Here is a 14,064-nt window from a genome sequence, read left to right as displayed (position 1 = left end):
TCTATTTGCATCTGTATGTATGTTTGAGATATGAGATTTTCATTCCTCTGGATGGTAATATCAAATTAACTATAAAACCTCATTAAAAGCCTTATTCTAATTTGCTAGAAAACAAATAAATGCTAATATATAAATCAATCATATAGGCTTAGAAATTAAGGAAACCAAATTTCTAATATTTCCAAAGAAAAAAAAGAATATGTGCAAAACTATACCAAAACTTAAAAACAAATCAAATCAACCTAATTCAGAAAAACTTACACAAATAGGATTAATTAGCTCAGTAAATAAAATTAGCTGTGTCTTTTGTAATGGTATGTATTATACAAGCATAAATTTTCTTTCTGCTTGGCCATGTTCTTAAATTTATGTAGGCTTACTTTTTTTTTTTAAACACTTTTACTTTTTAATAGGCAGAATTTTACGAAATGTCAGATTGACCCATGGAGCCAGAATCTTCTTTCAGACAGGAAGACTATGGTACCAGTGGATATTGGTCGGGTGGTTCATCATAAGTAAACTGCCGTGGGCCAGCTGAAGTTGGACCACCTCCACCCTCCACGAGGGGTTCTTCCCTCGAGAATCTTTATGTCGAAAGAAGAAGTCTCTGCAGGCGCCGAAGGAGACAGAGGCGATGGGGCTCCCTGGAGCCAGCTCTCTTTCATCATCTCGGTGTTCACCAATGTGGTCACAGCCATCTTTATATCTGTTGATAAGCACAAAGTTGAAGGTCCATCCAGTCACGTGTGAGACACGATCCCGGACATGCTCTAGGACTGGGATCCAGGGCTTTGGAGACAGAGTTAGGCCTGAAAACGTGTAGGTCATCCCAGCATCACCATATGTCACTTGCTTCCTGAGCTAACATTGAGCTCTTTAAGATGATAAAAAATGTAAATCTGTTTACACAAATTGAGTTATTAGTTTGACAAACTTCTTTTTGAGTAATTGTGTTTTGTAAGCTGTTGGTCTGAAGACAGTTTCCAGATATTTTTGGTAATTTAAATATGTAAGATATGCAGGATGTGTTTTGTTAAGGGAAAAGAGAAGTTTTATCCTAAAGTAAAATGACTGGTTGTTGCAGAGTGAGAAAGAGCAATGTGTAGGACAAAGTCTGTATAGATATAGAAACTTGTAGAAGGTTTGTGGGAAAGGAATTTTATTTGTCATGGCCAAGGTTGATTAAGATTTGATAGGTTTACGAGACTTTTAAGTGTTCTTACCAGACAGTACCCTAACACAAAATAGAATTTGTTTCCTTTTTGTTAACATAACAGTTTTCTTGGTTTGTTAGCCTGCTAAGATGTTTAAAATGGTTATCTTAACCTTCTGAGTAATCTGCCTACAAGGCAAACATTGTGAATCTAAACAGATAATGTTCTGTGCTTTATATTGACCATAAAATAGTTCATTGTCTTACAAAACATACCTTTTCACTTTTAAAAGAACTTAGTCTTTGAACCTTTGTTTTTCTGTGGCAGTTAGTGAGATTTGCCTGAGAACTGCATAAGCATAACTTCTGCAATGACCTTTGAAATGTACTTTGAAATCTCTTAGCTATAAAGCTCTTTTGTATTTAATGTTTTCCATTTCAGTCAAGGTCTTTTTCCAAATACATCCCTGATGGCTCCTGGTAATCCCTTGGCACCAGGAAGGCTCATCCCTGGGAGTTATGTCTCTCATTGTGGGAGTGGTAGTGAGTCTAGGCACTATAAGCAAGGCATACAGCTTCATGAAATCAACAACCCTTGACAGGCCCTATTTTTGGATATATGGTCATCTATTTCCATAATATAACAAAGCTAGAATCATTTTAATTTCCTTACTTATGATTCCTCTACCCCTTTTATCTGAACCTATATTTATCACTATCCGCATTAAAGAGCTGTCTCAGGGACTTAAATCTCAGTATGTTCATGTGTTGTTTAAGCAGAGTTGTGGCCAAAACCTACTCTCCAGTTCCCTGGACTTGCCCAGAGTAACTAAGAAAATGATGACGGACAAGTCCATTCCAAAAAACAAAGAATACCTACAAGTGTAAGCAAAACAATTCCTTCCATCTGCCCCATAATAAATAAACCCCTTTCAATCAGACGCAACCAGAATCCCAAATTCTTCAAGATTAAGGAATGAAAAAACATAAGGGGGGAGTGTAACCACAGAACAAAGATTTATTATTATTGTTTTACCATCATGTAGTAATGAAAGAAATTTTAACGATATAAACAGTGATTATCAGATGTTCTGAGGGCGAGGGGAATGGCTGAATAGTTGAAACACAGGACATTTGTAGGACATTGGAACTTTTCTGTATGATGCTTCAATGACAAATTCATGACACAATACATTTGTCAAAGCCTAAAAAAACTATACAGTATAAAATGTAAACCATAATGTAATCTACAGACCTTGGTTAGTAGCAATGCTTCAATATTGGTTCATCAATTGTACCAACTGCCTCACACTAATATAAGCTGCTAATAATGAAGCAGCCTAGTAAGATGGGGAATTAATACATGGACCTGGAACCTGGCAAAGGGTCCACATGGACATCAGCAACCCCCCAAGATGGCTGCTGGAATACCTCCACCCCCAAGATTCTGCTATCCAGAACAAGACTTCTTCCTGGGAGAAAGGAAAAGCCCCAGATGCTCCCTAGGAACTTTATCACTGAGTACTCACTAAGGGGTTGATGGGTGGGGTAATCAATCAAAATAGCAAACAGATGGAACCCCCTCTCCTGCCATTAGCAAAGGGGTGGAATAATTAACAGTTTAAAAGCTAGGCACAGGAGAGAGCATGGGCTCTCGCCCTGCTCTCCTGCCTCTGAACCCATCCTGTCCTCTGTGTGCCACTTTTACCATTTTTCCTCTGCCATGTGGCCATGCAAGTAAACCTGGGGATTTATAATCTATAATGAGGAATTGTAGCTTGTAAATCAGCCCTTTTTATCTCTTTTCACCCCCCTTCCTCTCTACCTGGGACCCCTGCTCTGTTATTTTCTCCCATTTCTCTTCCTTCCGTCCCTGAATAAATTACTGACACAACTCACCCAGTGTGCTCTCAAAATTCATTTCTGCAGCACAGCCAAGATACCTAGATAAAATCTAGGTAACAATAACAGTATAAAATATGTATATGGGTGATGTGTGTTATATGAGAATCTCTTATAATTTAATGTTTTTTTTTGTAATCTAGTACTTCTCTAAAAATAAATTTTACTATAATTTTTTTAAAGTTTATGAAAAATATTGTAAGAATGGAATATTTTTCTTATAATAATGTTAACTTCACTATGTAATTCTGAAATCTTAGTCACTTAGTTTAGAGAACTGTATTATTCGACCAAAGGGGTGCTGATGCAAAGTACCAGAAATCAGTTGGCATTTATAAAGGGTATTTATTTTGAGTAAAAGCTTACAGTCCCAAGGCCCTAAAGAGTCTAACTGAAGGTTACTTCCTTACCAAACTCTGTTGCCACATGTTGAAGGAAGATGGCAGGCTTGCCATTTTGTGAGGGTTTAGCCTTTCTCTTCCCTCTTAAGGTTCCCTGTGTCCAGCTTCTTCTGATCTCAGCTGTAGGCTGGCATAGGGCTCATTTCTCTTCCCAGGGCCCAAGTCTCTTCACAAGGTCAGCTGTAAACTATCAGGTGAATAGTTTGTCTGTCTTCCTGGGGTCTCTGCAGTGTCTATGGAGGTGTCGCTCTTCCTCTGGGTGTCTTCTCCTGTGTTTCTACTTCTGTGTGAGAGTCTGTTCTATGGGCCCACCAAGGGGCCAGGATTCAACCCTGCACACCCTAATGATGTGTTTGAATCAAAGCCCTAATCTTGATTTAATCAAGCAAATGTAAAGCCTTTGAATTTAAATCAATCAAAGGGTATCATTCCCAGAGAAACAGACCAGCTTAAAAACATGATCAGTATCTCTTTTTAAATTCATAAATATCAAACTGCTACAGTTACCAAATATCATTTCAGAGTGACCCATGATCCTCTTTAACAAATCGTACAAACCTGACCATTTTGAAATTTTGCCTTTCCAATATTATACCCTGGACGATAATTTCTTGATCTCAAAATGTTTTTGGGAATTTCAAGAGGGCCTCTGGAAAAGCACAATGGATTTGTTCTTTCAACTTATAAAAAAGAGGGGATAAAAAAAAGTTATGTTTCCTTGATATTTTATTAATTGCATAGGATGTGTTATCAAAAATTTAAAGGGTTTTCTAACCTTCTCTTGGTTAAGTCTGTATATGCGAAATACTATTAATCCAAACACTTCAGAAATTGTATAACATTTTAGATAATTGTCAATATCCTCACAGTCCATGAGTCATCCTAGAACTGATCTGCCTGATGTTAGACAGCAGTAAAATTATTTGACATAATTTCAGTTATTCTTAAAATATTGTTTAATGAACACTCAGTATAAAATATATTTTTGCAAAAAAGCAACAATTTAACCATTCTAATGTTTTGTCTTCTGCAGTTAGTTTTCATTCTGATGTTTCTCCGAATATGTTTGCCATCAACTACAGGCTAGGAGCCTTCATATTCAGCACAAACTCTCTCAGTGACCCATAGAAAAGACTGCCAAGTGCTTTTGGGCATAGACTACTAATCATATTGATAAATAATTATAAGACTGAAACACTGGATTGGGTCAAGATTCCAGAGCTCTAGTGAAGGAATTGATGTGTTCATGTGATTGTTAACATGAAATTCAGTAGAAGGATTATTACAGACTGAATTAAATTATAAAGCATGATTATAGTTTTGTTTAGATTACTGCTGATATTTTTATTATCTTTTATTTTTAAAGATACATAAATCACATAAAATGTTACATTAAAAATATGAGTTTCTCATATACCTCACTCCTCACAACCCCCCCCCCACTCCTCCCACTTCAACAACGTCTTTCATTACTATGGTGCATTCATTGCATTTGATGAGTACATTTTGGAGCATTGCTATACAGCATGTATTATAATTTATACTGTAGTTTAAACTCTCCCCCAGTTCATTCAGGGATTAGAGTGGATTTACTAGTATTCTACTATAGATTACTGCTGATATTTTAATGTTCTATTTTCTAGATACAAAGAATCCCTTACTCTCTTACCTTAAGATATCCAGTTCATTAACATTTCTATTTTCTTGCAAATTCTCTAGAACTTGGAAACTCTTATTAAATAATTTTATCTTTACAACACTATAATTATTTTCATAGGTTTGATCAGAATTGTACCCCTTATTAACAGGACATAATGGAAGACATTGGTGATATCACCAACACTTTGACTGGAATGTCATGTTTGAGAATGATGCTCAATTACTCACACATGACCAGAGACTTTTAAGGAACTAAGGCTGACTTTTTGGAGCCAATGCTTATAAAATTATCTTGGAAAATCTGGTACCTTGTTCTTAGGTTCCCAACCTTATAGGTCAGTAAAGAAAGTTACTTTCTGGCAAGTATTTGCTTATTTTCTCTGACTTTAAGAAACAGGATTCACCCAAATGCATTGGCAAACTGTAGGTGAACTCTGGTGTTGAATTTTTGTCTTGGCTTCCCAGCCTCAAGAGGCTTTCCAAAGGCCAATTGAAGTTTCCTTATGACAACTTCCAGGAGACTAGACTTAAAAAGGCCTGTATGGTAAATCACCATTCTTGTTGCTCATATGGAAATACTTAGGCCAAATCTAATGAAGCCAGCCTTACTTTATGATCAAGAATAATCATTTTTTTTATCTTTTATCAAAAGGAGGGAGACTATATAGAAAAAGTTTGGATTTCAAAAGAAAATTATATGACACTCTTATTGGTTATCAGATGCTGCTCCTGTTTATTTTATGAGCTATTTTATATCCCCTTTGTAAACTGCAGATAACTGCATGCTTTTGCTACCTACCTGTAAATTGGACTGGATCTGTGATCTTACATATCTTGTTCTACCCTAAATGCCTGTCAAAAAGCTAACAGGATCTTTTGTATATCAGGTCTCCAACAGACAAAAGAGGCATTATAGCCCCAATCCTTTGACCTACCTCACTATAGAGTCCCACTCTTCCATGTGCACCATCTCACCTTCCCTAAGAACACATGACCTGGAGTGAATGGTTATAAAGTCACCTAAAGTTATGAAACAGCTTTAACACTTTGGACTCTCAGACTGAGGTTAAGAGCCTAGCACCAGTGGCCTTGCTACACAGACAGGCTCCAGACACCTGGGCTGTCCACGAACAATGTTGCATTTATGTTAATACTTCTGACAACATATGTAAATAACCTAAATATTTTGAAGAACCAAGTTAAGGGGTTTTATGATATCAGTTAGGCTCAAATATTTCAATGCCATATCTTCCTGAACTAGGTTCTTAGTTTAATGGAATATGAAGGCAACTAGTTTGATTTGGATTTATGCTTTTAGTTCTGATTATTATTCTATATCAGTTAATTTCTTGTTGCATAAACTATTTCATAATTTTGTTCAATTTCCTTGTCATACTCAAGACAGATGTCCTCTCTTAAGATAGTTAATAAAAATGAAAACGAGATGGAAGTGGGACTCTCTAGTGGACCAAGACTAAAAGTAAAAAATAAAAATAATGGACCCTGACTTGGAGAGAGGATCATACCCATAAACTACTCAGCTGTGTAACCCACTCTAAGGGTATTATAAAAACTACTGTAATGTAATTGCCAGCCAATGAACCTCACTGCAACCAAGAAAAGAAATAAATTTGAAACATGAAAGGGAAAAATGGAAGAAAACAACTAAATAAACTTACTCAACCACCTGACAAGAAATCACTGGTAGTGATCTGAGTGTTTTGATCAAGTTGCAACCATATCCTAATTTGCATGATCTTTTCTTTCTTTAACAATAATACCCACAATTTTCTTTTCCTGATTTTAATAATAAAATATTCAGTGTCCTACAATAACAATCATCCTTACTCTTAGTATCATTTTGGAACTCTTTATGAAATTATTGAACCTACTTCCACTTCCTCAAGACAATATGTATGTCACATGCAAATGCTCAACAAAAGACATTAGCTCCAGGTATCACTCTCAGTAATCCTTCAGAATCTGATTCACTACTTTGTGTATGATGGTCATATCCCAGTGCTTGCTCAGCAGTCTCCTGAAGGAAAAACACATCGTGATGGCAGAGATAGAATTTGCCCTCTTCCCTATTTTGAATGCATCTACCAGCACTACCATCTGCCGTCTCTCACATTCTTTTTTCATAAGCATTACATCCTAAAGAACAGTTTCTGAAATATGAACTCATTTTTTTTCTAGGGAACTTCTTTAATATCTTTCCACACAATGTATAATTTTAAAACCATACAATACTAACAATAAGCAATAATATCAACATTTTACAATTATTACATATTGTTATTAACTGAGTATTACCAATTTGTATAAGCAGGGACTGATTTAAGGATTTTATAATTTATTATCTCCTTTAATTTTCTCACAACTCTTTTCTAAGATCACCAAATGCAGAGTAAATGCGACACTTGAACACAGATGTGCTGATTGCGAGTTGTATTTTAATGACTGCAAAATGCTACCTACTTAATTTGAAATATTTTTATGTCATGTAGATGAATTGTGGTGCTCATGTATTCCAAATTAGTTATGCATTGAAGATATGTGAATAATTATGACATATTCCTGAAACTTGATTTGTTTAATAAAATCTTCTTGCTTTTCAAAATATCTTGGTAAATGTAACTACAGCAGGTCAGAGGAAAAATCAAATTAGGACTAAATTATTAATCATATCAGCAATGATTATAATGATTTTAATAGATTTTTATCAAGTTTAAATGTTAAATACTGCTATAAAATTTTGAATTAAAATATTTTATAACAAGAGAGATGTGATTTTTAAATTTCATATTGTTATCATTCCTGTATCTTATTCCTGGATTTTATACTTTGCCCTTTTAAAATATTTCCTGTGGTGCCAAAGCACAGCTTAAAGTAAGGAAAATCTAGCTTTCATTGATTTAATCATATATTTTAATATGCTTATTAATATTGGTAATAGTGTTTTATCAAATCCACTGTGGGTATATATGGACAATATCATTTTGGTTATCATGAAACTATAAACCCAATCCTCAAAATTAAAATTTCCCAGTCTTTTCTTTTTTCTTATGCGTATAAATATTCATTAATAATCAAATTTATAAGTATGGAATTCATTGATCTATGTATCTATGACATTTGTCTGATGGCGTTTAAATATATTTATCACACATTCATATCAAGTTAAGTGTACGTGGCATTATTTTTCTGTAAAGCTGTACCTTTGTAGTTTTTAAAAAAAGTATTCTGCAGCTATTGTCATATAGATTTGTTAATTTTTTATTTTTTATTTTTTCAGGACCATTGGCGCTAATCAGCTCCTTATCTCCTGTTCTGAAGGCTCTTTGTCATGCCCCAAGTTTGCCACCCCAGAGGCACGGCCAGCCCGCAGACCTGGCTGCAGGAGTGCGGCCACCCTGGTCAAGTCCCTGTAGCCCCGACCCCAGGCCCGGCCGAGGGTGATGCTGCAAGAGCGTGCACTGGGCAGCTGAGGCCCCCAGCGGGGCTAAGGGGCAGGGGCGCGCAGGGCCAGGGGCGCGGGAAACCGATGCGTCCCGACCGCCTGCAGCGCCACGCGGGTGCCCCGGCCCCACTTCCTGCCAGAGGGGGCACCGGAGCCTGTCTTGGGGCAGGAAACGCGGCGCGTGAGGGTAAGAGGAAGAAAGGCACCTCCCTCCGCGCCCTCCCCGCAAAGTAAAACCCCAGAAAATAATAAAAACGGGGAGTCAAGGGACTAGACCCAACAGAGCCCAGCAGAGCTGAGCAGCCCCTGTGTGGGGGGAGGGCAGGCCCCGCCCTGGGGGCTGTGGAGGCGCGGCCGGGCCGGAGGTGGGGCGGGGGGGAGCCCCGAAACTAGGGCCCTGATCTGGCTTCAGCTGCAGCCGTGGTGGGATCCGGACAGATGGCGAGGTCCAGCCCAGCCCCTCACTTTTGGGGCTCCCCCAGGCTGCAGGGGTTTCCCGACCCCTGCTCCCTCACCTGCGGCTGCTCTCCCGGTCTCCCACCCCCAGCCCGGGCCGGCGCGAGCGGCCCCGCGCGAGGAGTAGGAGCTCCGCGGGGGCAAGACTCGCGCTCGCTGCAGCTGCGCGTCCTCCCCCCGGCGCTTTTCCGGGTCACGCCCTCCCGCTAGGCGCCCACTGCGGGGGAAGGGGTGCGGGCGCCCGCCAGCCCCACTGTGCAGCCCTCCCCCTCCAACCGCCGGCGTTGTGCCGCTGGGAATAAAGCCGGAGGCGGCACTGCATCCCCAGGGCGGCTGGCAGAAGGGACTGCGTATGGGCGCAGGCGCGGGCTCACCCCTCCACCGCGCTTGGAGCAAATGTGGATCTAGATTTGATTTTTTAAAAAACCATTTATAATTTATTCCATCCTACCAAATTCTCAACTTCAAAAAGTTTATATTTTCAAAATCGTAAACAGTATTTTCTTAATTTTAATTACCCGTCCACCACTATAGTTTATACATAAAAATAAAATTAACGCTTTTTTGAAATAAGATTTATAGGGAAGCGGACTTGGCCCAGCGGTTAGGGGTCCACCTACCACATGGGAGGTCCTGGGTTCAAACCCCGGGCCTCCTTGAAGGGTGTGGAGCTGGCCCATGCGCAGTGCTGATGTGTGCAAGGAGTGCCCTGCCACGCAGGGATGTCCCCCACGTAGGGGAGCCCCAGGCGCAAGGAGTGCGCCTGGTAAGGAGAGCCGCCCAGCGCAAAAGAAAGTGCAGCCTGCCTAAGAATGGCACCATGCACACGGAAAAATGACACAACAAGATGACACAGACTCCTGTGCTGCTTACAACAGAAGCGGACAAAGAAGACAGCAAATAGACACAGAGAGCAGACAACCGGGGTAGGGAGGAAGGGGACAGAAATAAAAATAAATAAATAAATAAATCTTTTAAAAAAAGAAATAAAATTTAGAAATGTTTTAAATCTACCTTACGGAGTTTGAAAATGTAAAGTTCATGGAATAATGTATATACAAAGCATAAAGTAAATCAAAACTAAAAAGGGACATAAGAAATACACAATACTAACAAGAAACCTTAAACCTACTTTTATTCATAGCTTTTGGAACACACAAACAAAAAATAATGAGTATATGGAAGATGTGAAAGGTATCCATAATATACTTTATCTAATTGGCATAAATATAACACTGCACCTAATAATGTTATAATTATCACTTTTTCAAAATCACGTGGAAGATTTATAAAAAATATACATTTGCTGGAGGTTAACGAAATCACCTACAAATTTCAAAATATTGAAAAATCCAAAGTATATATAAACTACAATGAGGGGGGCGGGGCAAGATGGTGTCTGAGTGAGTGCACCTTATAGTCTCTCCTGCAAAGAAGCAGCTGCGCAGCGTTGGAAATTCTTCAGGACCAGGCTGTTTCGGGATTTTGCAGGGCAGGAGGTGTCTGGACATCGATTTGGTGGGACGGTGACAGAGAAGACTTGTGGAAAAGGTAGAAATCAGGCTCTCTTTTACGGAGGTAGGGGCTGCGCCCAGGACGTTCCCCCCTGGGGCAGGCGGTGCAGCAGCTGCAATTCCTGGAGGCTGTGCGGTGCAGGGGAATTCATAAGCCTCTAGTGGGCTATTCAGGGCCTTGCAGGGCAGGAGGCCTATGGAAACTGATTTGGTGAGACAGAGACAGAGATTTTTGGGAGGCTGGAATTTTTGTTTTCTGACATGGATATCAGCACTTCCGGCTAGAGCCCCTCCCCCTAGGCCTGGCCCTCCTTAAAACGGCTGCAATATAGAGGCGCCCCCAGCAGGCTGTTTCGGGGAATTGCAGGGCGGGAGGTGTCCTGAAGTCGAATTGGTGACACAGCAGAGACCCTAGTGAGAGGGGGACTTTTGGGTTTCTGACACAGAGGTCAGAGTTTGCGGATGTGAACCCCACCCCCCCATAGGGCTGGGCACCCAGCTGCGGGGATCCCTGAAGGCTGTGTTGTACTGCGGTGCTCTCAGGCTCCCTGTTAACCAGATTTGAGGTTGCCAGGTCTGTGTCCCCTAAACCCTGGTGGCCCACACCCCAGAGACTCACACCTCTTGAGTCTGCAATATCACAGACTTTCCATCCCTGAATCCACCACGCCCTGAGGGCCAGCTGAGGTCCTTGATTGTCCTAGACCTCGACGTTTGCAATTTTTTTTTCCCTCTTTCCTTTTTCTCTTTTTTCTTTTTTTTTCTTTTCTTTTTTTTATTTTTTATTGTCCTGGTTGCTAATATTACATTATCTCCTAATCTTTACTCCCATTGTATCCCCCAAGGTCTTTTTTTTCATTTATTTAGGTTTTTGATGTTGTTCTCTTTCTTCTTTTCTTTTTCTTACTGGTTTCCCTCCCTTTTCTTTACCAACCCCCCCTTTTTTTCTTTCTTTCTTCTCTTTTTTTTCTTCTCTCTTTTCCCTCTTTTTCGTCTTATTTTCTTTTATCTTAATTATACAATAGGTGCTACAGGGAACACCTCATATTTGCTGGGTTTCCTCATCCTCTGTGGCCTCTGTGGCCTCACTTCTGTGTGAATTGATGTTGGCTACCTACACTATCCCTTTTCCCCCACATCTTGATATCCTCCATCATCTACTGTCTCCCCTATATTCCACCTCCCTTTCTTTGGTCCCCAAATTATCTAACTTTTGATTTCTAATACCTTTGTTTTGTTTTCTGTCTTTTATCCACTCTTGATGCTATTGTCTTTTTTTTCTCTTACCTTCTCTTATGAAAACACTGGCTTTTTAATTCACATTCTATTCCTCCCATATTCAGGCAACTACCTCATTATAGGTACTCTACTTACTGCTATAACTCTATACAACTTACATGAATCTAATATCCATCCTCCCAGACCTCATATTGTTGCTCTGTTAACATTTATTACCAATACTACTTTACACACTTTCCTTTCTTACACAATGGCCTTTCCTTGGCCCTAATATTTTCCTTCAAAGTGAACTCAGCCAGCAACAAGAAATTAGAATAAGAAGAACAAAGTGACAAAGAGAAGATATAACACTTACGCAAGAACAACAGCTAATTAATCCCCAAGACTAGACAAAAAAGCTAAGGAACTGATTAAACCCATCAAGATAAAATGATGACCAGACAGCAACAAAAAACTACAAACCAAACCAGTAATCAGGAAAACATGGCTGAATCCAATGAACAAACTAAAAACCAGGAAGGGGAGCAGAACTTTGCCCAAGTAATTAAAGATCTCGGAACATATATCAGGGATAAACTTAATGAAGTAAAGGAAGAAGTTAACAATATGAAGAAAACACTTGGAGGAGAATTGCAGACATATGCAAAAAGATAACAGATATGATGGGAATGAACACCACAGTTCAAGAAATCAAAAATACACTCTCAGCAAATATCAGCAGAGTAGAAGAGGCAGAGCAGAGAATTAGCGATGTGGAAGACAGTACATCAGAAATCAAACAGATAGTAGAATTGATTGATAAAAAGATAGAGAAAATCCAGCTAGGACTTAGGGACCTGAATGATAATGCAAAAGGCACAAACATATGTATTATAGACATCCCAGAAGGAGAAGAGAAGGGAAAGGGGTCAGAAGGGGTGTTTCAGAAAATAATGGCTGAAAAATTCCCAAATCTACTGAGAGAGACAAATATACATATCCAAGAAGTACAATGGACCCCAAATATCATAAACCCCAACAGGCCCACCCCAAGACATATACTTGTCAAATTGTCCAATGCTCAAGACAAAGAGAAAATTGTAAAAGCAGCAAGAGAAAAGAAAACCATCATATACAAGGGAGGCTCCATAAGATTAAGTGCTTATTTCTCATCTGAAACCATGGAGGCAAGAAGGCAGTGGTATGATATAGTCAAGGTACTAAAAGAAAAAAATTTCCAACCAAGAATATCCAGCTAAAGGAGCATTCAAAAATGATGGAGAGTTCAAAATATTCACAGATAAACAGAAATTGAAAGAGTATGCCAACAAGAAACCTCCCCTTCAAGAAATTCTAAAGGGAGTTCTGCAGGAAGAAAGGAAAAAACAGGACGGGCAGAGTTGGAGGAGAGTGTAAGAACAACAAAAAAAACATGAAAAGAGAAGAAAAAACAAACAAACAAACAAAATATGACAAACACAAGTCCAATCAAAATATGGCTAACATAAATAATTCCTTGAAAGTAATAACACTGAATGTTAATGGATTAAACTCACCTATCAAAAGATTCAGACGGATATTGGATAAGGAAATATGACCCATCTTTATGCTGTCTACAAGAGACACATCTTAGACCCAGAGATTCATGGAGGCTGAAACTGAATGGTTGGAAAAAAATCTTACAAACAAACAATAACCAAAAAAAGGCAGGAGTAGCTATATTAATCTCAGACAAAATAGACTTTAAATGCAAAACAATTGTGAGAGACAAAGAAGGATACTACATATTAGTGAAAGGGACAATCTCTCAAGAAGAATGAACAGGGAAACGGACTTTGGCCCAGTGGTTAGGGCATCCATCTACCACATGGGAGGCCCGCGGTTCAAGCCCTGGGCCTCCTTGACCCGTGTGGAGCTGGCCCATGTGCAGTGCTGATGCGTGCAAGGAGTGCCGTGCCACACAGGGGTGTCCCCCATGGGGGAGCCCCAAGCGCAAGGAGTGCACCCATAAGGAGAGCCGCCCAGCGTGAAGGAGGGAGCAGCCTGCCGAGGAATGGTGTCACCCACACTTCCCGTGCCGCTGACGACAACAGAAGTGGACAAAGAAACAAGACGCAGCAAAAAGACACAGAAAACAGACAACCGGGGGAGGGGAGGGGAATTAAATAAATAAAAATAAATCTTTAAAAAAAAAAAAAAAAGAACGAACAATCATAAATATTTATGCTCCTAACAAGGGTGCCTCTAAATATGTGAGGCAAACACTGGAAAAACTAAGTGAAAGAATAGATGCAACTA

The sequence above is a fragment of the Dasypus novemcinctus genome, chromosome 29, assembly GCF_030445035.2.
Source record: "Dasypus novemcinctus isolate mDasNov1 chromosome 29, mDasNov1.1.hap2, whole genome shotgun sequence".
NCBI classification, from domain to species: Eukaryota; Metazoa; Chordata; class Mammalia; order Cingulata; family Dasypodidae; genus Dasypus; species Dasypus novemcinctus.
The sequence above is the reverse complement of the archived record's forward strand: the minus strand, read 5'-3'. Positions refer to the sequence as shown.